Here is a 24840-nt window from a genome sequence, read left to right as displayed (position 1 = left end):
GAAGGAAGGAAGGAAGGAAGGAAGGAAGGAAGGAAGGAAGGAAGGAAGGAAGGAAGGAAGGGAGGGAGGTAGGGAGGAAGGGAGGGAGGGAAATGTCAATAAATACCAAAGAGGGCAGACATGATTAACTTAAAAGTGCTCAAACTAAAAAAAGTACAACCAGTAAATATCTCTGGAGGATATTGTGTCTATGTATCAAAGAATCTTAAATATTCTTTTTTTTCCATTTACTTATTTGTTGATAAATAATTGAACATATATGGTATGTGATACATAAAAATATACATTGTAGAATTCATGTTAACTTTCATATCAGTTTAAATATCATTTCTTTGTGATAAAAACATGTAAAGTCATCTACTATTTTGAAATTAATATTACTATTAACTACATCACTAGCTATATTTCAATCACATTTACCCTTTATTCGTCACTCCCCTTTTGCTTCTGCCAGTTACTTTTAGATTCCAGTTTTGGGGTGTGTGTGTGTGTGTGTGTGTTTTTTGTTTTGACAGTGTGTGTGTGTGTGTGTGTGGTGTGTGTGTGTGTGTGTGTGTTTTTTGTTTTGACAGTGTGTGTGTGTGTGTGTGTTGTTTTTTGTTTTGACAGTACTGGAATTTGAAGTCAAGACCTTGTGCTTGCTAGCTCTTCTTGGGTTGGTGTGTGTGTGTGTGTGTGTGTGTGTGTGTGTGTGTATGGTGTGTGTGTGTGTGTGTGTGTGTGTGTGTGTGGTTTTGGTTTGTGTGTGTGTGTGGTTTTGGTGTGTGTGTGTACTGGTGCTGACCCTGAGCTTTTTTGTTCAAACCTGATGTTCTGCTACTTGCGCAACAACTCTACTTCCATCATGTAATTTTTTTCTAAAGGTCTAGAATCTGAATATGAGAAATAACATGTAATCAATCTTTCTCAGTCTGGCTTATTTCCCTTAAAGTGCTGATCTTCTGATTCCATTCATTTTGGAAATGGCAACTTCATTCTTCTTCATGGTTGAATAGTGCTCCTTTGTAAAACTATATTTTTTGCCCATTCAGTCAAACAGGCACCTAAGCTGATTCCTGTAGCTAGGCTCTTTATTAGGAACAGTGCTACAATGTGCAGGGTGTGCAGGGGTCTGTGTGTATACTTACTTACATTCTTCAGCTATACACAAAGCAGGCTGGATGGTAGTTTTTTTTTCTTTTTCTTTTTTGCCAGTTCTGGGCTTGAACTCAGGGCCTGGGTACTGTCCCTAATCTTCTTTTAATCAAAGCTAGCTACCACCACTTGAACCACTTCTGGTTTTTTCTGTTTATATGGTTTAAATATTCTTTTTAAGTAAAATATTAAGTTTAAATATTCTTTTTTTGGGGGGGGGGTCCAGTTGTGGGGCCTGAACTCTGGGCCTGAGCACTGTCCCTCAGCTCTTCAGCTCAAGGCTAACGCTCTACCACTTGAGCCACAGTGCCACTTCTAGCTTTTTTCTTTTTGCTTATGTGGTGCTGAGGAATCGAACCCAGGGCCTCAGGCATGCAAGGCTAGCGCTCTACCACTGAGCCAACTTCCCAGCCCTAAGCTTAAATATTCTTATCTGACCCACTTGTCCCACTTACATGACATACTTGTAATAATTCCTTAAAAAATTAAAAAAAAAAACAGAGATACAAAGATATGAGTTCACCAGAGTATTTTTTACATAAGGACAGAAAAGAAAATAACCTAAAGTACAAGTCAAAAGAATTGCTTGTTATGGGGCTGGGAAGGTAGCTCAGCGGTAGAGTGCATGCCTTGCAAGCATAAGGCCCTGGGTTCAATTCCTCAGCACCACATAAACAGAAAAAGCCGGAAGTGGTGCTGTTGCTCCAGTGGTAGAGTGCTAGCCTTGAGCTGAAGAGCTAAGGGACAGCACCCAGACCCAGAATTCAGGCCCCATGACCGGCAAAAAAAAAAAAAAAAAAAGAATTGCTTGCTAAATTCTACGGTACTTAAATGACAGAATGTTACACCATCTCTAAAATTATATTTCCAAGACATACTAGCATAGAAAGTATAGTTAGTAACTATCAGAGCAGGATAAAATCCGTCCATCATAATAACAGTGACTTATCAGTCACTTTTCAGTCATTTTATATATAATAATTCAGTTAGGCCTGACAACAATTCTGTCAAAATCTACAACTTTTGGGAGAAAATATATTCAAAAAAGGAAAATGATAAGAGTTTCCAAGTAAGATATATTTATATTTCCTATTATGCACAGTTTTTATTTCTCAAAAAGTAGACAAGTAGAACACTTAACACTAGAAAAAGTGTTGTTAAAACATGAAAAACACCATCCTAAAAAACATGAAAAGGAACTATTAAAAAGAAGCAACATTTGGCCATTTTAAATCATAAAAATGGTAATTCCATATGGTCCAGCCTATGATACAAGCACAAGAAGGGTCCCTACAATAAAGTTCGACAAGCTTATATAAGCAAATAAGTTACAAACACATAACAATGAAGCAATAGCTATTACTAGTAGGCACAGCACAACAATTGCCAAGTTACTACATATGCAATTCTAATATGCAGATGGTGTTTATCTGCTCTCACCCAAAGGGGAAGGGAGTTCTGAGTCAGAACTGTAGGAAGGAGCTGGGAAGTTGGCTCACTGCTAGAGCACTTGCCTTGCATGCATGAGGCCCTGGGTTCGATTCCTCAGCACCACATAAGCAGAAAAAAAAAAAGCTGGAAGTGATGCTGTGGCTCAAGTGGTAGTGTGCTAGCCTTGAGCTGAAGAGCTGAGGGACAGTACCCAGGCCCAGAGTTCAGGCCCCATGACAGGACCAAAAAAATTTTAAAAAAAAAGAAGAACTGTAGGAAGGACTGAAAGAGAAATCAGCATGCCCAACATCTCACTCAGAAAAGCAGCCTAACAAACTGGGCACAGTGACTCAATGACTGTAATTCTAGCTACGCAGGAAGCAGAGATTGACAGGATTATGGTTCAGAGTTGGCTTGGTCAAAAAGTTCATTTCATAAGACCTCATCTCAACCAAAATCTGGGTATGGGCATACATGCTTGTTACCCCAGCTATGTAGTCAGTATAATAAAGAAGATTGTAGTTCAGGCCAGTACAGGCATAGCACAATATACTACCTGAAAAATAACTAAAGCAAAAAGAGCTGGGGACAGGGCTCAAGTGGTCAGAGCAGCTGCTAGCAAACACAAAGGCCAGTTAAAAAAAAAAAAAAAACCAGTAGCACCAGAAGAAAAAAAAAATAACCAGTGACATAAAAATTAACATTAAACAAAATTCTCATTGTGATCAATGTGATCATAAGCAGACAATGAAGCATCCTTCTGATATCTTAACACCTGTTGGTAAATTATAAAAATAAGCCAGCATCCTATAGAGAAGGAATTGATTTGTAATCTCAATAGGTACACATATGGTAATGCTCAATGACATTATATAATACCCCTGTATGCCAAAGAGTGTACAACCATACTGGTATTGAAAAATCTTTCACACCATATTTTAAAAAAGTCGCCAAATGATATGTCCAGTGTTCTGTGAAAATAATGCGCATCTATGTAGGTTACATATGCACACATGCATGACTGACTGTGCATCCCAAAGACTTGAAAAGAGTCTCAAAATCTGCACACCGGCTGGGAAGGTGATTCAGTGGTAGAGTGCTAGCCTTGCATGCATGAAGCCTTGGGTTCGACTCCTCAGCACCACATATGCAGAAAAAGCCAGAAATGGTGCTGTGGCTCAAGTGGTAGAGTGCTAGCCTTGAGCTGAAGAGCTGAGGGACCCTGCTCAGGCCCTGAGTTCAAGCCCCAAGACTGACAAAAAATAAATCTGCACCCAAGGCTATAGTTTCCCCTGGGATGTGGGTTTGGGGATAGAGGGACAGGTTTTGTAGGGCTTTCCCCCTTCTAATTATTAATTACAACTAAAGATAAAATAGGAAAAAAATTAGAGGAAATTTAGAAACAGTTTTGTTAATTCATAGAGACATGGGATAGGAATGAGGCTATAATTACTGGAGGAAATGTAGTGCAGTCTGTGCCAGAGGAGAGGCAGTGTGATGAGCTCCACTGGGTACATTCCTCTTGTCACTCTACACCTTCACCTCATTCTTTGCCATTTAGATACAGAAATTTTGTCACTTGTTTTCCTTATGTGTACTCTCCTATGAGTTCACTTAGGGTTTATCAAAAATTAGCATGTGCAGATTTCAGCAGTTTTCTGTAGTCCAGAAAGAAGAGAAGGAAAGTCCTTGTTACAGCAGGTTAAAGCATCCAACTCAGGAAGGTAGACATTTGATAGTTTGAGGCCAGGTACAGGGGCTCAAGCCTGATCCCAGCTACTTGGGGGAATGAGATTAACCAGAACAGCCAGAGACTCTATTTCACTCAATGGCTGAGTGTTGTGGCATCCATCTGTCATCCTTAGTAACACTGCTAAGAACTACTAGAAGAACTGCAGCTCACTCTCTCCCAGACAGAAAGTGAGACCCTACCTGAAAATAACCAACACAAAAAACCACTGAGACATGACTCAAGTGGTAGAGTGTCAATTTTGCAAGCATGAAGCCCCGAGTTCAATCCCCAGTACCACCAAAACAAAACAGAACAAAACAAAAAAGCAGGCAAAGGACTTGGATATACATTTCTCCAAAGAAGTTATACAAATCATCAAGAAACATGAAAAAGTACACAATTCTACTCATACAAAAGTTATAAATAAACAACTCAATGAGGAGCCGCCTCATATCCACAGCATTTAGGATAACCATTAAAAAAAAGAAGAAAAAGAAAAAAAAAGACAGAAACAAATGTAGAGGAAGATGTGGACAAATTGGAACCCTTGTATATTATGAGGGGGAATGTAAAATGATACAGCTATCAAAAACATTACAGAACACCTTTTTTTTTTTGAGAATTACCATATAAGCTAGAAAGGGTATATGCCCAAAGAATCAAAAACAAGGTACGGAAGAGATATTTGTACTCTTACATTCACTGCAGAATTAGTTCCAAATATCCAAGAGGTAAAGGCAATCACAGTGTCCAATAGATGATTGAGAAAGAAAATGTGGCACATCCATGCAATGAAATAATAATTAGCCTTAAACTGGAAGGAATTCTAACACAAGACAGACTGAACCAGGAGTATATTACTACTAGTAAAATCAGCCATCATAAAAGAACAAATACTCTATGATTCTATGAAGTTCTAAGGGATGTCCAGAATAGTCAAAATCTCACATGTGGGGGCCGGGGGGAGGCTGGGAAGGGATGGAAAGGGGAAACAAAGGAGGAGGCTACAATGCTTGATAAGAAATGTACTCATTATCTTGTCCATCTAATTGTAACCCCTCTGTACAGTATTTTCACAATAAAAAATAAAAATAAAAAACAAATAAGATTAAGAGCAATAAAAATTTCATAGTATTTTAGAAAGAAAAAAAATCTCACATGAGTATACACACATATACACATGTATTATTAGTAATTGATTACTAGAGAGTATAAGAAGGGAAAAATGAGAAGAAATTGTAGAGTTTCAGTTTTTCAAGACAAAAGAAGTTCCGATATGGAATCAGTCTAATTTACCATCAAGGGGTATATAAACACACACACAACATACATACATACACAATTGAGTAATGAAAAAGAAGACAACCTTGTTGTTTTCAACCGCATAAATGAACCTGCAGGACACAATGTTAAGTAAAATAATCAAGGCACACATACAATCTGACTTCCCTGTGGAATCTACGTGAGTCAGTCTCACAAGCAGAAAGCAGAATATTTGAATATAGAGGGGCGCCGGTGGCTCATGCCTGTAATCCTAGCTACTCAGCAAGCTGAGATCTGAGGATCATGGTTCAAAGCCAACCCAGTCTGTGAGACTCTTATCTCTAATTAACCACCAGAAAACCAGAAGTGGCACTGTGGCTCAAGTGGTAGAGTGCTTGCCTTGAGCTGAAGAGCTCAGGGACAGCACCCACTTACATATGGATGGATTTGTAACAGCACTTACAAAGATCTTGGAAAAGCCCTTGATTTTTAACCCAGAAAATAGTATCCTCTACAAAGCCAGATTTAACAAAAGAATGGAAATGCAACTGTTATCAATCTTTTGGTTTTGTGGTTACAATACCTTACAATCCAAATAGTAAAAATGCATGCTGACTACTAACTTAGAAACACATCATGAAAGAACAAAATGCTCTAACAGGGATGAACATATCTTATATTTTTAAAAGCCCAAAGATTATGAAAATAAGAGCAAAGGCATTATTACACAGAAATGTGGACATAAATACCAGGATAAACAACTAAGAGAGTTAAAAAGTGGTTGCCTCTATGCTTGCCTCGCATGATCAAGACCCTAGGTTCAATTCTCTGTAACATACAGTCACACATACAGTGGTTGCCTCTATGGAGTGGGACAGGGTAGACATGCAGAGAAAGGAGGATTGTCATCATCACTATACACTTTGTAAAATTAATTTATTATTATTATAAAGGTGATATACAGAGGGATTATAATTACATGAGTGAGGTAATGAGTACATTTCCTTTTATACAGTGTCTTCTGTTCCCTCAATCTCTCCCAGTCCCTCCCTACTATCTCTACCCAAGAGGTAGTTGTATAGTTCACTTTCAGCAGTGTCCAGTGAACCCTACTGCTTTTTCACTTTTTTACCCTCCCCCCCGCAAGTTCTGTACCCTTCCCCCAACCCTCCTGAAACTATACATTTGAATATACCATACATAAAAAAGACAGAATCATCAAAAAGTAAAAAATTAAAAATTTTAAAAAAGAGGAAAAAAGGAAAAGGGAGGTCTCAGGCTAGGAAGGTGGCTAAGTGGTAGAGTGCTTGTTTTGCATGTATGAAGCCCTGGGTTCAATTCCTCAGAAACACATAAGCGGAAAAAGCCAGAAGTGGCCCTGTGGCTTTGAGCTGAGGGACAGCGCCCAGGCCCAGAGTTCAGGCCCCACAACCGACAAAGAGAAAAGAAAAGAAAGGAAAGGAAAGGAAAAGAAAAGAAAGGAAAGGAAAGAAAAGAGGGGTCTCTTGCTTCCATACCCTGGAGTTCATTTCAGTATGTATATTATTTTGTATAAATATGAAGGGGCACTTAGGCATTGGGCCTTTGTGTTTCTCTCCTAAAAAGAGTATCCTCTTTTGGTCTAACTGTATGTGAGTATCTAGAATCCTGTATAGTTTGTCATATTCCAGTGCATTTTAGATCTGACTTCCACATGTCAGAGAGAACATGTACTATTTGTCTCTCTGAGCTTGGCTTACCTTACTTAAAATGATTTGTTCTAGTTCCATCCATTTCCCTGAAAATGACATTATTTTATTCTTTCTAATGGCTGTATAAAATTCTGTTGTATATAGATGGCACATTTTTTGGATCCACTCATCTATCGTGAGGCATCTGGGATGTTTCCATATCTTGGCTATAGTGAATAGTGTGGCAATGACCATGGATGTGCAGGTGTCTTTATCATATCCTTGCTCATGATATTCAGGGTTGATGCCCAGGAGTGCACTATACACTTTTTTAAACTGTTATTTTTAATCCATTTGAGTATGTTACTTAGAGAAACTAAAAACTGATTTCAGTCCAAAAAATGGTTGGATCATTTGTGCATAAATCATAGCAAGAGCTCTTAGAAGATGTGGAAGTTGATTATACGCTAGTCTTTCCCACACACACAAATTTAAAAGTAATATAGGCTAATATAAAGCAAATGCTATATTTCATGGAATTGAGCACTCAATATATACACTGGAATAGTCACCAGGTGGTAATACACCCTCTGTTAGATGATGGGGATGTGGTTGCAGGAGTACCACCAAACAAGGTGGCACTGGGCTGCTGCAAGTAGAGAGAATTGTGGGGGATGACCTTACACATAGTCGGCAATGTGTCTGCATCTTTGTAGTTCAGGAAAGACTTGGGTACCTTAAGACACTGTCTCCTTTATGGCCCACAGTGACATTTTACAGGGACTCAGCCCCTACCACCACAATGATGATGTCCCACAGTGTAGCAACTACCCCTGTTGGGAAATTCTCCCCAGGTCAAGCTTACTTGGGATTTCATAAGCAAGACATGACCTGATCTGAGGTACTATAGACCAGTTCACACTCAGGTGAGCTCTTCCAGGTCTAAACTACTTGCAATATCAACAGAGAGCTAAACATATATTGACGTTCAGACTAGGAGTAAAGTATAGGGCGGGGCAGGATATGGCATTTGCATTTAGTCCTCTAAGTGGAATGGAGCCCATGATTACTAAGCTCTGGGAACAGTTTTTGCTCAATTTTCTTCCACCTTAAGAAACTAAGCACTGTGGAGTTTTTCTACAGTAGAGGAACACTTTTGTTTCTGCCTAAGACATTCTGAGAAGTATCACTCCAATACAGTTGAACAACTCCACAAAGATATCAGGTCTGTTCTACATCATGTGAAAACATTTTTTAAAAGATACATTTTTCCCACAAAATAAGTTATACCAAAATAAGTTTTCAATTATTCTTAACTCCCAGCTTCCTCTGGGTAAAGAATTCTTTAATACCATAGACTTAGTGAGCAGTTCTGGGCATTTCCAGCAAAACAGTCATGGTCCTAAGTCATCTACTTATAGCTGGCCAACTAAGGGTGCCAGGCAGGCCCCCAATCCAGAGTACTAATGTGGTTTGATCCCTAGATGCTAGGATTCTGGGTCTGGGAAGGAAATGGAACACAGTCACAGCAAATGCTCATGAGCTAGGGATCTGAAGGCTGTCACATAGTATTGGATCAAACTTTCCCAGTGATATTTTGAATCTGATCAAATGTGAACAGTGCTTTGCAATGTCTAGCGGGTACTTAATAAATGTCACCAAAATGTACATGAAAATGGATGAGGCCATAAGTCAATTCTCTGAAAGGAATGCTGACATCCCTGTCTGAGGCTCTCATCTCCCTGGAAACCTGGCTATGTGCATGCCAATGATACCAGCTAGAATAGTGGTAAAGAGGCCAGGATACAGACACATTCCTAAATCAATGGACAGAGGCCCTGGATCATATGCCAGTGTTTCACAGTGCTAGAATCTTCTGACTCATGTAAACTTAGCTCCAGACCAGTTATGTCTCCTGCAATTAAACTTCTGGAATTGTGGTCATGGTAGATTGCTTAGTGAGATGGTTACAGAGAATGCAATAACAGAACATAAAAACCACTAGTTACCCATATTCCTTTCTGGAAAGCTAATACCAGTAATACCACATGAGTCTTTGTTCTATTCCCAGAAGGGCCTAATTGTCCCTCCCTCTCATCTCCTAAATAAGCAGTTGAAGTCACAGCATATGAACCTCTCTGGATTTTTCTGTTTAAGATTTCACAAGCCAGGTGCCGGTGGCTCACACCTGTAATCCTAGCTACTCAGGAGGCTCAGATCTGAGGATCATGGTTCAAAGCCAGCCCAGACAGGAAACTCCCTGAGACTCCTATCTCCAATTAACCACCAGAAAATCAGAAGTGGTGCTGTGGGTCAAGTGGTAGAGCGCTAGCCTTGAGCTGAAGAGCTCAGGGACAGCACCCAGGCCCAAGCCCCATGACCAAAAAAAAAAAAAAAAAGATTTCACAAGGCCTCTGCATGAGGGGAACATAGCCATCCCCTATCATCCTGCCACAGATCCATGAGAAAGAGAAAAAACACAGGGAGAGCCTTTCCTGAATTCTCAGGTTGGACCTGGGGTGGCTTTGCTGAGAATATTCATCTAGTACTGCCTCCTAACAACCCTGCTAGTTCCTAGGGTAGCTGCTGGGTCTGCTCAGGAGCTAAAGTGCAGATCTCACAATAAAGTGTCTTGTTATACATAATAAACAGTACTTACCTGGACAGCTAAAGGCTCTTCAGCTTCTTCATCAAAACCGATTTCTGAATACTCCTCAGGATTTATACCTACATATAAGATGTTTCCTGAAAACCTGGCAGAACTCAGCAGCTAAATGCAAGTCTGGGGTAATATTTCAGATAAAGAGGAATGCCTGGTTTCTCAGTTTGTTTTGGGTTTTGTATGTGTGTCTGTGTTTTTTTTTTTAAGTTGAAGTAAGTAGAGTCAACAGTTGCAATTCAATAACACATAATTTAAAATGTAAACTTAACACGACTACCAGGTGAATACAAATTCTGTTTTCATCCAGGAAAGGAAAATCTATCTCTGAACAAACTGATCCAACCCAGAAACAGATGTCCTTGGCCTTCACTAGGGACAATGCAGCCCTCTGGAGGCAGAAGAAGCACAGTGTTGGTTGCACTTAATTTATGCAGTAATGAGGGAATTTAATCTGTGTTCCCTGAGAATCTGCTGAGTATCAAGGACAGTGAAGAGAAGCTGGTCTTCAAGAAGTAGGCTAGTTGTGAACTTTGTCTGGGGACCCAGACACCCCTCAAATAGGAAACAATTCCAAACAATACCTGCTCACCCAGAACGAGTCTAGCAAAGCCATTCTACAGAGGTTCATTCTTTATCTGGGAAGATGTTACAACTTGGATAAAATGTTGAAACCAATCCTTGGGTTCCATTTACGCAGACCTTGGCACCACTCGGTGGCTTTGTACCCAGAACCAACCTTCATACCTCAGCATTTCTGAGCAATCAGCAAAAACTTTTGCATGAATTGCTTTCATAGTTCTTTCTTATTTTTCAACATGCATTTTTAATTCACACAGGCCCCAAATATCTCAGTAATTAAAGTTTGAAAACTGCCTTTCCCATGCCCCTCAAAACAGAACCCTAACTTTGAGGATGCTAAGCAAGCAATCTACCACAGAGCTATACCCTCACCTATGAAAGCTATTTTTGTAATTATCTGAGTTTCAACAACAAGCTGATACCCCACTTAACTGTTGCTATTATAATATTCTCTTTTCTTTCAAAATTCATATTTATATAAAAAAAAACTCTAAAGATACTAAGCTTAAAAACTATCCTGGGGCTGGGATTGTGGCTCAGTGGTAGAGTGCTTGCCTTGCATGTGTGAAGCTCTGGGTTCCCTTCCTCAGTACCACATACACAGGAAAAAGCTGGGCATGATGCTGTGGCTCAAGTGGTAGAGAGCGAGCCTTGAGCAAAAGAAGCTCAGGGACAGTGCCTAGGCCAGAGTTCAAGCCCCAGGACTAGCAAGGAAAAGAAAGCAAGAAAGAAAGAGAGAAAAAGAAGGAAGGAAGGAAGGAAGGAAGGAAGGAAGGAAGGAAGGAGGGAAGGAGGAAGGGAGGGAAGGAGGGAGGGAGGAAGGAAGGAAGGAAGAAAGGAAGCCAGGCGCCGGTGGCTCATGCCTGTAATCCTAGCTACTCAGGAGGCTGAGATCTGAGGATCGCATTTCAAAGCCAGCCAGGGCAGTAATGTCCATGAGGCTCTTATCTCCAATTAACCAAACCAAAAGAAAACCAACTGAAGAACTGAGGGATAGCACCTAAGCCCTGAGTTCAAGCCCCACGACCAACCAAAAAAAACAAAAAGTGTCGCTATGGCTAAAGTGGTAGAGTGCTAGCCTTGAGCTGCAGAGCTGAAAGACAGTGCCCAGGCCCAGAGTTCAAGCCCCACGAACAACAACAACAACAAAAAACTATCCTGGAAATTTTACATATCTTAGATCTCTTAAAGATATCTTAGCCTATGTAATGGCAGATTCTGCTGTCAGAGTCCACATTTTAACTTGGGATCTACTACTTTCTAGCTCTGTGACTTTGGGCAATTTACTTCACCTATCTGAGCCTCAATCTCTACCTCTGAACAATTTCATCAGAACATTATGAGCATTAAAGGAGATATTGGTAAATGCAAACATGTTAGGTGCCAACCAAGGCCAATGCCTGGCATATGGTGAGAGTAGAATAAATTTCAGCATGCCCACTGTTGCCCAGGCAGACTTTTTATCAATCACTGACAAGCTACATGGACATGTATAATTTAACAGATAAACATAGCCTGGGAGCTGGTGGCTCACACCTATAATCCTAGCTACTCAGGAAGCTGAGATTTGAGGTTCATGATTCAAAGCCAGCCCAGGCAGGAAAGTCTGTAAGACTCTTAGCTCCAATTTATCACCAAAAAAGCCGGAAGTAGATCTGTAGCTCAAGTGGTAAAGTGCTAGCCTTGAACACAAAAGCTTAGTTTCAGTGTCCAGGCCCCGAGTTCAAGCCCCAGGACTGGCAAAAAAAAAAAAAGATAAACAAATACAGATAAACTTGTATATTGTTACTATCTATATCTATATAGATATAATAGATTTTTATAACCACATATTCTTGTATTTCTACTAAGACTCTAATGATAAAAAAAATCTGTAGTTGTGTAGTACAAAATACTTGAACAGTCAATTCTATACACAAGTTATTTATACATAGTTGTGTGCATATAAGATGAACTCTCTTTGTTGGCATGTTGGCACATGCCTATAATCCCAGCACTTGGGAGAATGAGGCAAGAACACTAAAAGTCCAAAGCTAGCATAGGCTACATTATAAGAACCTTCTACAAAACAAAACAAAATGAGTGCGCTCTCTCTCTCTCTCTCTCTCTCTCTCTCTCTCTCTCTCTCTCTCTATATATATATATATATATATATATATATATATATATATATATATTCCTAGGGCTTGAACTCAGGGCCTGGACACTGTCCTCTATGCTCAAGGCTAGCATTCTACCACTGAGCCCCTGCACCACTTCTGGCTTTTTCTGTTTATGTTGTACTGAGGAATCAAACCCAGGGCTTCATGCATGCTAGGCAAGCACTCTACCACATTCCCAGCCTCATATATTATAAATATGGAAAACTTTACACTTCCTTTCAACTAAGAGGAAAGTTTTCTTTTTTTTTTAAAGAGGAAAGTGTTCTATATCAACTTCTAACTTAAATTCAATTACAAAATTCTACTGGAAAGAAAGCTGTAGTTTCTCATTTTACTGGAAATAGCCAATAACAACACAGAAGAAATAAAAGAACTGAAAGGAACAATTTTTGCAGGCACCAATGCAGGGATGGATAGGGTCAGGATCATGAACATGTGACCAGGAACAAGGGAGGAGTAATGTCTTGAAAATGATGGCGCAAGCAGCTCTGGGCATCAGCAGCTCCACCAAAGTAACTGTGGAGCAATTAGGATCAATTATCTAAAAATTCCGGAGTCAAAATGGACATTCATAAAAGGAGAAGGTAGAGATCTTTCTAGAGTGAGACACTGACAAGCCATCAACGCCCACTCATACTCCTCTGCCAAATTACAGGTGTGAGGACAGGAGCCCCCGCCCCTGGTTATCTAGCTGGTGCCAGGGGGAAGTGGGGCCCCTGACCTCCACAACACAGTTGGTGTGGTGAATTGGTGAGGGAGTGGAGCAGACACTTGCCTTGCTTTCAGTCTTCCTGGGCTGCAGCAGCTTCCCTCAGAGGCATCACTCCGGCGATATTAAAGGACAGATTCCTGTCCTCTTTTGTGAAGGAGGACTTCTTTCAGGCCACTGAATGTCTGTGAATAATAGAAATTTCAGTCACTACAAACAACAAAGATTACACAATTTGAAAAAGAGTTTGAAAAATTCACAAAGACAGCTGCAGTCCTCAAGAGTAAAAATCTTTGATTCCTGAGTGGAAAAATTAGAATTCAATGTTACCACTACATAATACAAAGAATGTTCAATTCCCAACAAAAAAATTACATAGAATACAAGGAATCTAGAAGATATACACAGTCCATTCACAAGGAAAAATATTACAAAAATCAAATGTGAACCTGGAATCCATAAATTAAAACCAAAATACACCATTACATTGATTTATCTTGGGCATTTTGTCAATAACAAAAAGTTGATACATACCATTTCTACTAACATAGTGTTGCAAGTTCTAGCAAGAATTATTAGGCAAGAAAAAGCAATTAATGATTTCATAATGGGAAAAAGGTAGAATTATATGTTTATAGATGGTATAATCACTTATGATGAAAATCCTCAAAATTACACACAACAAACTTGTTAGAGCTAACTAATTAAGTCAGCAAAACTTCACATTATAATTTAATATTCTGACAGGCCTAATAATGTTGCAAATGTCTGGGAGACTGGAGTGCCAAGAAGGAATAGACACCAACTCACAAGGCAAAGTACTTCTGTAGAAGGGCACGCTACTGCCAACTACTGGCAATTCTGGCCCTCATTCCGACTGATCAGAACTTAGTTTCACAATCTTGTGAGACAGACTAGCTTGGAAAGGATCAAAAAGTTTAACAGAACTGACAGAGTCAGCCAGCTCAGCTCTACCCCCTCCTCCTATACAAGAGCCACGTGTGAAATTGTATTGACCTCAGTTTCCCACTGCTGATATAGCTAGTCACAATCTGTTCATGTTAAACTTTCAGTTTTACTGATTATATACATGCTTGGTGTGAGGTTTTGTTTCATTATTTTTTCACTAGAAATGTTAAGATATATTAAAGGTCACCACAAATAAACTGGGCTAGGAGAGGCAGGCTCATCTTTCTTGCCGTAAAGGAAGCACCAGCTTGGGAACCCCGGCTGCATCACTGCTGCGGTCATGGACCTGCCCTTGGCATGAGGCTCTAAGTGAGAATCCTGAGGAAACCAGAGCCACTTCAGTTAGACTTTCCTAAACTGTTGAAAGGTACTTTTCTATTGTCATTTTAAGAAATAAACTCTTTACTCCAGCTAAAAAAAAAAAAAGTTTAACAGGCTGGCACTGGTGGCTCATGCCTGTAATCCTAGCTACTCAGAAGGCTGAGATCTGAGGATACTGTTTCAAAGCCGGCCCCAGGCAGGAAAGTCGATAAGACTCTTATCTCCAATTAACCACCAGAAAACAGGAAGTGGCACTGTAGCTCAAGTGGTAGAGCACTATCCTTGAGCTAAAGCGCTGAGGGACAGCACCCAAGCCCAGAGTTCAAGCCCCATGACTGACCAAAAAAAAATAAAGTTTAAAAGGATGTGGATTAATTTAAAATATAAAATTGACAGGAGAATGTAACTAAAATTCAATAAACTTGCAACACGATGTCTTAATTAAAATTTAACAGGATCTGAATGTAACTAAAATGCAATCAGTGGAGGCCAAGCCACCAGGCCAAAGCACAACTTGTCAGAAAAACAATTCTGATTGAATTGAAAATTTGAAAAAGGTTGCCTGAAAGGAAGCAACCACTGTGACAGAAAAGATTTTAATCTTGCAGTAGCATAACACCTTAATCTCAGCACTCTGGAGATTGAAGCATGAAGATCACAAATTCAAGGCCAGCTTGGATTACACAGTGAGACAGTGACACAAAAACAAAAACAAAAAAGCAGGTAGGAGTAAGTGGCTAACACCTGTAATATTAGCTACTTGGTTGGCTATGAATATATCATAGTTTGAGGCCAGTCTGGGAACAAAAAGTTTGACAGACCTCTTTCGACCCGTAGCTGAGTGAAGTGATGTGTATCTGTTATCCTTAGCTACTTGGGAGGCTATGACTCTAGGCTAGAGGAAACAAAGTGTACAAGACTCCATATTTCCATAGAAGTAAAACTGGATAGGAAGACTAAAATAAGGGGGCCATGGTCCAGGCAGAAGCTTAGATAGGAAATCAGAATAATTCTTTAAAGAGAGAAAGAGAACACCAAGCACCAAAGGCTCACACCTGTAATCCTAGCTACTCAGGAGACTGAGATCTGAGGACTGCAGTTCAAAGCCAGGATAGACAGGAAAATCCATGAGACTCTTATCTCCAATTAACTACCAGAAAAACTGAAGTCGAGTTGTGTCTCAAAATGGTAGAGTGCTAGCTGAGTGAAAGAGCTCAGGGACGCTCCCAGGCCCTGACTTTAAGCCGCACATCTGACAAAAAAAAAAAAAAATCCAGATGATTAGAGGTGTGGATCAGCAGTAGAGCAATTGACTAATCTAAGTCCCTAAATTCAAGCCCTAGTACTACCAATCAATACAAACCAGCTGCAAATTCATACATTAGCAATAAACAAGCAAAGCAGCAATTAGTATAACAATTCCATTTTACAATAACATAAAGAGGAATAGAATACTCAGAAATAAATTTAACCAAGGATGAAAGAAATTTTTATTCCAAAAACTGAAATATTTCTAAAAGAATTGAAAAGATATATAGTTAAATGGAATATATTCCATATTAAAAGACTGAAAGACTCTATATTAAGAGGACAATACTATACAATGCTATTTGTAGACTCCACATAATCACAATAAAAACCCTGGTTGTATTTTAGAGAAACTTAAAAACCCATCCTAAAACTCAATTTAAATCTTGGGTGATCCCAAAGGGTCAACCCATCTCTAGAAAGATAGCGTAAAGCAGGTTCCTAATCACCAATGCCAAGAAAGGACACTTCAATAAGAAAAACAATGATAATGCTACAGAACCAGAAACAAGAGTCCTTCATCGAGGGCTACTGTTTAGACCCATTTCCTACTGATTACCTATATGTATTCATAATATGTTCAAATACAAGTTAAGTAAAGTAGGTTTATTACTTACATATAGGCAGCAAGAGGCAGAAGTTTTAGATCCATTGTGAGCCAGTCCCCTAAGCCTCAAAAAGCTGCTCCGAGTCTTGACTGTGCATATCTCACTTTGTACCACAGCTAAGGAGTCCCAAAAGGCAGCCCGCCTTCAAGGGCATGTGACACACTGGGCAAAACTTTGAAGGACATCCTGCTTCCTGGGAAGAAGAAAACAAAGCCCAGGCTGCCCTCCTGGCAGTTACTCCCTAACTCAAGATGTTACATTCTCTAGGAGAAACATGAACAAAGACCAGGCTGTTTCAGGCTGCTCCTCTCTCATCTCAACACTGCATTCCCAGCACATTCTAGCTATTCTTGGGAGCATAAACAAGAAAGGAGGAAAAAGTGGGTTGATTTAAACACACTCAAGAGAACCATCCTGCAAAACTAAATGAGAGGGCTGCCTTCAACTTTTACAGTAATTTACAGTAATTGAAACAACACAGAACTAGGAAAACAAAAAATCAGGCCCTCAATTTACATCATACAAAAATTAATTCAAAATTGATTAAAGGTTGGGCATAGTGGTATGCATCTGCAAACCCAGAACTTGGAAGATGGAGGCAGGAGGGTTTCGGATTCTAGGCCACAATATACTGGATTTGAATAAGTTCCTGGTTGAGACACAAAAGTACAGGTGTTACGGTTAAAATGTGTCCCCCAAAACTCATGTACTGAAAACTTAGTCCCCATATGCAATGTGTAGAGAGGTGGCATCTTTAAGAGGTGATTAGGTCATGAAGGCTCAGCTCTGCATGAATGGATTAATGTCACTGTCATGACATTAGAAAAGAGAGATTTGACTCCCTCTTGCTCTCATCCTCTCTCATTCTGTAACAGGATGAAATCGCAAAAAGGGTCTTCACCAGATGCCAGCACCTTGATACTGGGCCCATCAACTGTCACTCTAAGAAAGAAATTTGTCCTCTTCTTCTGTTTTTGTTTCTGTTTTGAGACAGAAATTATACTACCCAGGCTGGACTCAAGTGATACGTCCACCTTTCCCTGAGTGCTGGGACAAATGGGCTTCTTTATTTATAACTTACCCAAGCTTCTGCCATTCTGTCATAGCAGCACAAAACAGACTAAGTCAATATGCAATAAAAAAAACAAACAGATAAGCCAGGTGCTTGTGGCTCACACATGTAATCCTAGCTACTCAGGAGGCTGAGATCTGAGGATTACTATTCAAAGCCAGCCCAGGCAGTAAAGTTCATGAGACTCTTCTCTCCAATTAACTACCAGAAAACAGGAAGTGGTACTGTAGCTCAAAGTGGTGAGCATTAGCCTTAAGCAAAAGAGCTCAGGGACAGGGTCCAGGCCCAGAATTCAAGTCCTATGACAGACAAAAAAAAAAAAAAAAAGAAAGAAAGAAAGAAAGAAAAAGAATAAAACTTCATCAAAATTAAAAAATTCTGTGCATCCAGATACCACCAAGAAAGCAAAGGCAAAGAATACAATGGGAGAGAATAGTTCCAAGACATTTCATCTAATAAGGAATTAATATTCAGAATACACAAAGAACTCTAACAACAACCACAAAAACAACAATCAAATTCAAGACCTACAGGGTTTAAGTAGAAATGTCTTGGAAAAATACATATACACCAACAAAAGCACATAAAAAAGATGCTCAGCATCACTAGTCATTAGGGAAACACAAAGCAAAACCATAATGAGGTCCACCTCAAACCCCTAAGATGACCACCATCAATAAAACAGAAATTAACAAGTGCTGGTAAGGATGTAGGAAAATTGGAATCCCCACTCAGTATTGGTGAGAATATAAAATGGTACACCCCTTTGATGAAGTTTGGTAATTTCTCCAAAAGTTAAATATAGAATTGCTATATGATCCAATAAAAGACCTTCCTAAGTCTATTCCTATAACCCAAACAATCAAAAGCAGAGATTCACACATACATTTGTACAATAATATCCACTGCAGCATTGTTCACATTTAGCAACATTTATCCACATTCTGCTATTGATAAGCAAAATAGAAGAATGAAGAAACAAGATACACACACACACACACACACAAACACACACAAGAATATCATTCAGTTTTTATTTATTTAGTATATATTTTTATTGTAAAGATACTGTACAGAGGGGTTACAGTAACATGAGTAAGGTAATGAGTACATTTCCTATCCAGCATTGTTGCCTTCTCCTTTGTTTTCCCCCTACCATCTTTTCCCTCCCCACTTTTCCAACTCCTCCCTCCCCTTCCCCCACAAGTTGTAAAGATCATTTTCAACATAGTGTCTTGTACATCTCATTGTTATAATGGGTCAGCCTGTATCCTTATTTCAGCTTTTTGTTATTTCCCTTCCCTTCCCCAAATTAGAAAAAAATATAAACAAGATTCAGGGCATTAGAATCAAATACAGTCAAAACAGGAGTTATACCACCGGGGAAGAACATACAAAAGAAACAAAAAAAAGTCACATAGTACATTATAAATCCTTTAAAAACAACAGCAAGAAAGATAAAACCCCTTGTGTCGGGGCTGGGAAGGTGGCTCAGTGGTAGAGTGCTTGCCTTGTATGCATGAGGCCCTGGGTTCGATTCCTCAGCACCACATAAGCAGAAAAAGCCAGAAGTGGGGCTGAGGCTCAAGTGGTAGAACGCTAGCCTTCAGCTGAAGAGCTAAGGGACAGCGCCCAGGCCCAGAGTTCAGGCCCCACGACCGACGAAAAAAAAAAAAAAACCCTTGTGTACCTATCTTGGGGTTCATTTTGCTTAGCATCATCTTATATGGTCATTTGTACAAAGCTTTTGAACTTTTCTGCTTGTCCTAGACATATACTAGTTATTGCAAATAAGGGAAACCACGGGACGTAATATGAATGAACCTTGAAAACATCATGCTAGGTGAAATAAGCCAAATACAAAACCACGTAAGTATAATCCCATTTTAAGAGCTATCTTGAGAACTAGTGTCACCCCAACTACACAAGAGATGAAGGGAAGCTCTAGATCTGAGTTTAACCCTGAGCAAAGAGGTGAGACTCCATCTGAAAAACTAAAAGCCAAAAGGGCAGGGGAGGGCATGTGTTTCAAGTGGTAGAGCACTTCCCTAGGAAGCATAAGACACTGAGTTCAAACCCCCACTATCATTAAAAAAAAAAAGAAAAAGAAAAAGGTTATCTTGAACAAATTCAATCCAGGCACCAGTAGATCATGCCTGTAATCCTAACTATTAGGAGGCAGAGATCTGAGAATTGAAGTTTGATGCTAGCTCAGGGAGAAAAGTCTGAAAGACTCTGCTGAATAACCAGCACAAAGCTGGGTTGAAAGTGCTATTCAAGTAGGAGAATACCAATTAGGAGTGAAAAAGCTGAGTGGGCTTGGGGCTCTAAGCTCAAACTCCAATACTAGGGGGTGGGGGAGATATAGGGTAGAAAATAATAGTAAGAACTTACAAATGAATTCCTAAGAGCTAATAAAATGCTTCTGGGTAGGAGAATTCAGCCACCCAAGACCACAGGCACCTTTCTCTTCATGGGCTCCTTTACTGGTGTTCTCTTGCTGGCCCTGGCCTCTATCTGATTATGTTGACCTGCAGACTCACCAAACACAAACCATATCTCCAATTAAACAGTGCAAGGAAATGGCCACACTCCATATCAGAGATAAGACCTGTTTAGCACATGCCAAACAAAGTGCCCAAACATCATAAAAGAAGCTGCATAATCAAGCATTTCCTTATCCTATCTACAGATATCCCATCCTCCGAGGAGCTGTCATTGGTACCCCAAAGCTCAGCCAGCTTAGATTTTATAAGAATAAACTAAAACCTCCTTATCCTATCTAAAATCCACTCATCGGTACTACCACCAAAGAAGACCTGCCCAAGGGCAGGCCCTAGATGTCTCTTCAACATTAATTTAACACCAGAAATAATCAAAACTCTGTACTGATGATGGAAAAAAAAAAAAAAACACCAGTCTGGATTATCTTACACAGACTGCCCTTTTGAAAGCCAGAAAGAGAAAGTCTATGCATGCTCTGCCTAGCCAAGGAGCCTAAAAAATAATATTGTTACCATCAAATAACTTGATTCAAAAGCCATCTAGGGGAGTGATGTAGTGAAAATGGAGAGAGGACCTTTAAAAGTTCAACCCTGAATTAGAACAACAGAAAAGCTGGCAAAAAAAGTCAGAATCATTCTTAGAACTGTGGAATAGTCAAAGATTTGCCCCAAACAAGTGAACATCCAAGTAAAACAAATTAACAAAAAAAAACATAGCCAAATGCAGGTGCAGTAAGTACTGTAATATTCAAACTTACCCAGGTCCCATCCATCCCTCATTCCTTAGCTCAGCAGTAGGTTGAAAAGTGATGGCTTTCATTCTAAGGACAAGGGAAACAGAACAGAGTAGAATTCTTTACAAGATTCATTTCCAAAGAAATATCTTTATTTGTTCTATCTAGTGATTCTATGATAAATCTACCTAAGTGTCTCATCTTCATTTGATCTCACACAAATCTGTCTATAGAGCTAAAAGCCTTTTCCTGGAGGTAACTGTTCAGTGTTCCAACATCACAACAGCCTGAGATAATGGCTTTCCACTGTGGCATACAACTCATTAAGGAGAAAAAAGAAAAGCAAAAGCTAAGGAATGGGGATTTGAAAAGAGCTGACATATTCCTGGGAATCTAGAAAGTCACACATTTACACACATATGACTGTTTGCATCTTCAGTAAAGAACTTATTAAGTCTTCAATTCTGTCCTATGAGGAAGGTGAAGGCAGGAAGAATAAGGCAGAGTTTTAAACAGTGTGGCTGAGTATTAAAAGGTGATCTATAGGGCTGGGAAGGTGGCTCAGTGGTAGAGTGCTTGCCTTGCCTGCCTGAGGCCCTGGGTTCGATTCCCCAGCACCACATATGCAAAAAGAAAAAAGCCGGAAGTGGCGCTGTGTTTCAAGTGGTAGAGCACTAGCCTTTATCTGAAGATCTGAGGGACAGCGCCCAGGCCGAGAGTTCAGGCCCCACGACCGGACCCAAAAAAATTTTTAAAATTAAAAAAAAAATAAAAGGTGATCTCTAGGGCTGGAAGAACGGCTCAAGTGGTAGGGTACATGACAGCAACATCTCTCACATTAAACATCATTAATGAGATCAAACTTATTTTTAAAAAAACACAACAAAATAGAAATTCTGAAATTGAAAAGTACAACAGGCAAATTGGAAGATAGATCAGTTAGGATATCAAATCTGAAGGACAAAAAGGAAACAGGCCATGTGCTAGTAGCTCATGCCTGTAATCCTAGCTATTCAGGAGGCTGCCAGCTAGGGCAGAAACCTTTGTGAGACTCTTATCTCCAGTAAACTAGTAAAAAGCCAAAAGTTGAAGTGTGGCTCAAGTAGTAGAGTGCCAGCCTTGGGCAAAAAAGCTAAGCAAGAGCAAGAGGCCCTACGTTCAAGCCCCAGTACCAGAAGAAAGGAAGAATGGAAGAGAAAAAAACAGAGAAAGAAAGAAAAAGAGAGAAAGAGAAAGAGAAAGTGGGGAGGAAAGGGAGTGAGGGAAACAAATGCCTGTGGCTCATGCTTGTAATCCTAGCTACTCAGGAATCTAATATCTGAAGATTGCAGTTGAAAGCCAGACAGGGCAAGAAAGTCTGTGAGACTCTTATTTCCAATCAACATCAAAAAAAAACTGAAAAAGGTTCTGTGGCTCCAGTGGTAAAACACTACCCTTGAGTTAAAAAGCTAAGGGGCAGGCCCTGAATTCAAGCACTGAAACTGGGAGGGAGAGAGAGAGGGAAAGAGGCAGAGGAAGAGGGAGAGGAAGAGGGAGGGAAATAAAGGGACAAAGGAAGGGGAGAGAGGAATGGAAAATAAGAAAAAGAGCCTAAAAAGCCTGAAAAACATGTGAGAAATTATTGAAGACAAGAGCATACACGTAAGAGCTCTCAAAGGAAAAAATACTGGAAGAAACAGAACACACTGGAAACAGAAAAGCAACTAGCAACTATCACATTTAATGGACACAATTTGACTAACAGATAACAGACTGGTGCATGGTAGTCCCCATCTCCTGGTAGACTCAGAACTAAACTGATGTAATCTCAGCTACTTATAAGGTTGAAGAGGAAGGAGGATTGAAAGTGTGAGGCCAGCATGGGCAAAAAATTAACACTCTAAATCTAAAACAAAACAAAAGAAACATCTGACTTGGATGCTTAGTGCTACATAATTGTTTGTATACTAATGGAGAAAAATTCTGATACCTTCTGAGATCACAGAAGTGTTCTGTGTTGTGGTATAAGAAAACATGGTATTTTCTAAACAGCTACATATTGTATGGTTCTAACTTTATGACTACGGGAAAGAAAAAACTGAGGTAAGTAAAAAGATCAATAATTGTCAAGGTTAGAGGGGAGGTAAGACTGAAGTCAGAACATAGAGGATTTTCAGGGTAGTCAGACTATTCTATATGAAACTATAATAGTGGTGATATTTTGACCTTTGTCAAAAACCCATAAATGCCAAATATGATGATACACACCTGTAATCTTAGCATTCAGAAGGTAGAGGTAGAGGAGTATGAGTCTAAAGCTAGCTTGGTCTACAAAGCAAATTCAAAGGACACTTAGGCTATGGAGTAAATTCCTATCAACAGAAACAACAAAAATCATAGATTATGCAGAACCAAGAGTGAGCCCTAATGTAAACTATGGACTCAGGTGAAAATTATGTCAATGAAGGTTCATTAAGTATAACAAGTGTATCACTCTGGGTGCAGTATGCCGATAGTGGAGAAGGCTGTGTGTGAGTCAAGGTAGAGAGCATACAAATTCCTCTGTACTTTTTGCTCACTGTTGTGTAAACCATAATATGCTCTTTAAAAAAAAAATGAGGGCTGGGAAGGTGGCTCAGTGGTAGAGCGCTTGCCTTGCAGGCATGAGGCCCTGGGTTCGATTCCTCAGCACCACATAAGCAAAAAGGAAAAAAAGCCGGAAGTGGTGAGCTGAAGAGCTGAGGGACAGCGCCTAGGCCCAGAGTTCAGGCTCACAACTAGACACACACACACACACACACACACACACACACACACACACACACACACAAAGAGTCTCATGTACTTTCCTGCCAAGGCTGGCTTTAAACTGGGATCCTCAGATCTCAGCTTCCTGAGTAGCTAGGATTACAGGAATGAGCCACCAGCGCCTGGCTTCTCTTTAAGTCTTTAGCCCACTTATTAATGGGCAGTTGTTTCTTTGAGGACTTTTTTTTGAGGGGTTTAATTTTTTTAGCTTTAAGTATATTTTAGATGAGGCCCTTGTCTATTGTATAGCTGGTAAAGATCTTCTACCAATCTGTGGGCTTTCTATTTTCTTGCTAGCTATGTCCTTTGCCATGCAGAAGCTCTGCAGTTTAATACAATCCCATTTATCCAACCTTTCTTTGATCTGTTGTGTTTCTGGGTCTTTATTGAAAAAATTGTGGCCTGTGCCAAGGAGCCCTAGTGTTCCCCTTATTCCTTCCTGTAATATTTTCAGGGTATCTGATTTTACATTGAGGTCTTTGATTCATTTGGAGTTGATTCTAGTGCAGGGTGATATATAAGGAGCTAACTTGAATGTTCTACTCGTGTATAGCCAATTCTGCCAGCACCATTTATTGAAGAGGCTGTCTTCCTTCAGGCTGAGAGCAAAGGACACTCAATAGTAACTCAAATCCACATGAAAAAATAGAAAACACTGTTAAAGTACTGTACATAGCTTCTTTTTCTACTCATTGATTTAAAAGACCAAATAATACATAACTTGCAAAATTCAACTATAAACCTAAGTTAATGGGTACAAGATGTACAGACATAGTTTTGTGATGGTAAAAATATAAAAAGGGGAGAAATAGAAAATAACTTGAAAAAAAGACTTAAAATGGTATGCTAGAAAATATTTAACACAAAAGGAGGCAATACTAGATGAACTAAGGAATACAAAAGACACATAACATGTAGAAAACACACACACACAAAGTTGGCCATGTGATAATGGTTCATACCTATAATCCTAGCTACTTAGGAGACTAAGATCTGAGGATCACAGTTCAAAGCCAGCCCACATAGGAAACTCCTTGAGACTCTTTTTTTTTTGGGTCCAGTCATGGGGCCTGAACTCTGGGCCTGGGTGCTGTCCCTCAGCTCTTCAGCTCAAGGCTAGCACCCTACCACTTGAGCCACAGCACCACTTCCGGCTTTTTTCTTTTTGCTTATGTGGTGCTGAGGAATCAAACCC

The 24840-nt window shown here is 39.7% G+C and overlaps 1 protein-coding gene across 3 annotated transcripts in view; it reads right to left on the bottom strand.

Annotated features, from left to right (window-relative positions):
* The window catches only part of Ninl (ninein-like), a 145391-nt gene that overhangs the window by 89236 nt on the left and 31315 nt on the right, over positions 1–24840 (bottom strand). For 2 of the 3 annotated variants that reach the window (XM_013027120.1, XM_013027121.1), the window contains exons 1-2: positions 20883–20941; positions 13409–13527 (exon numbers count right to left, since the gene is read on the bottom strand). The gene's annotated coding sequence lies outside the window, so the exon portion shown is untranslated. Of the gene's footprint in view, positions 1–13408; positions 13528–20882; positions 20942–24840 lie in introns of those variants that run through there. The other variant, XM_013027119.1, reaches the window with a different exon arrangement.

This window comes from Dipodomys ordii, unplaced genomic scaffold (genome assembly GCF_000151885.1).
Source record: "Dipodomys ordii isolate 6190 unplaced genomic scaffold, Dord_2.0 Scaffold99, whole genome shotgun sequence".
In the NCBI taxonomy this organism is placed as follows: domain Eukaryota; kingdom Metazoa; phylum Chordata; class Mammalia; order Rodentia; family Heteromyidae; genus Dipodomys; species Dipodomys ordii.
Note: the sequence above shows the minus strand (reverse complement) of the source record. Positions and strands in the feature narration are given on the sequence as shown.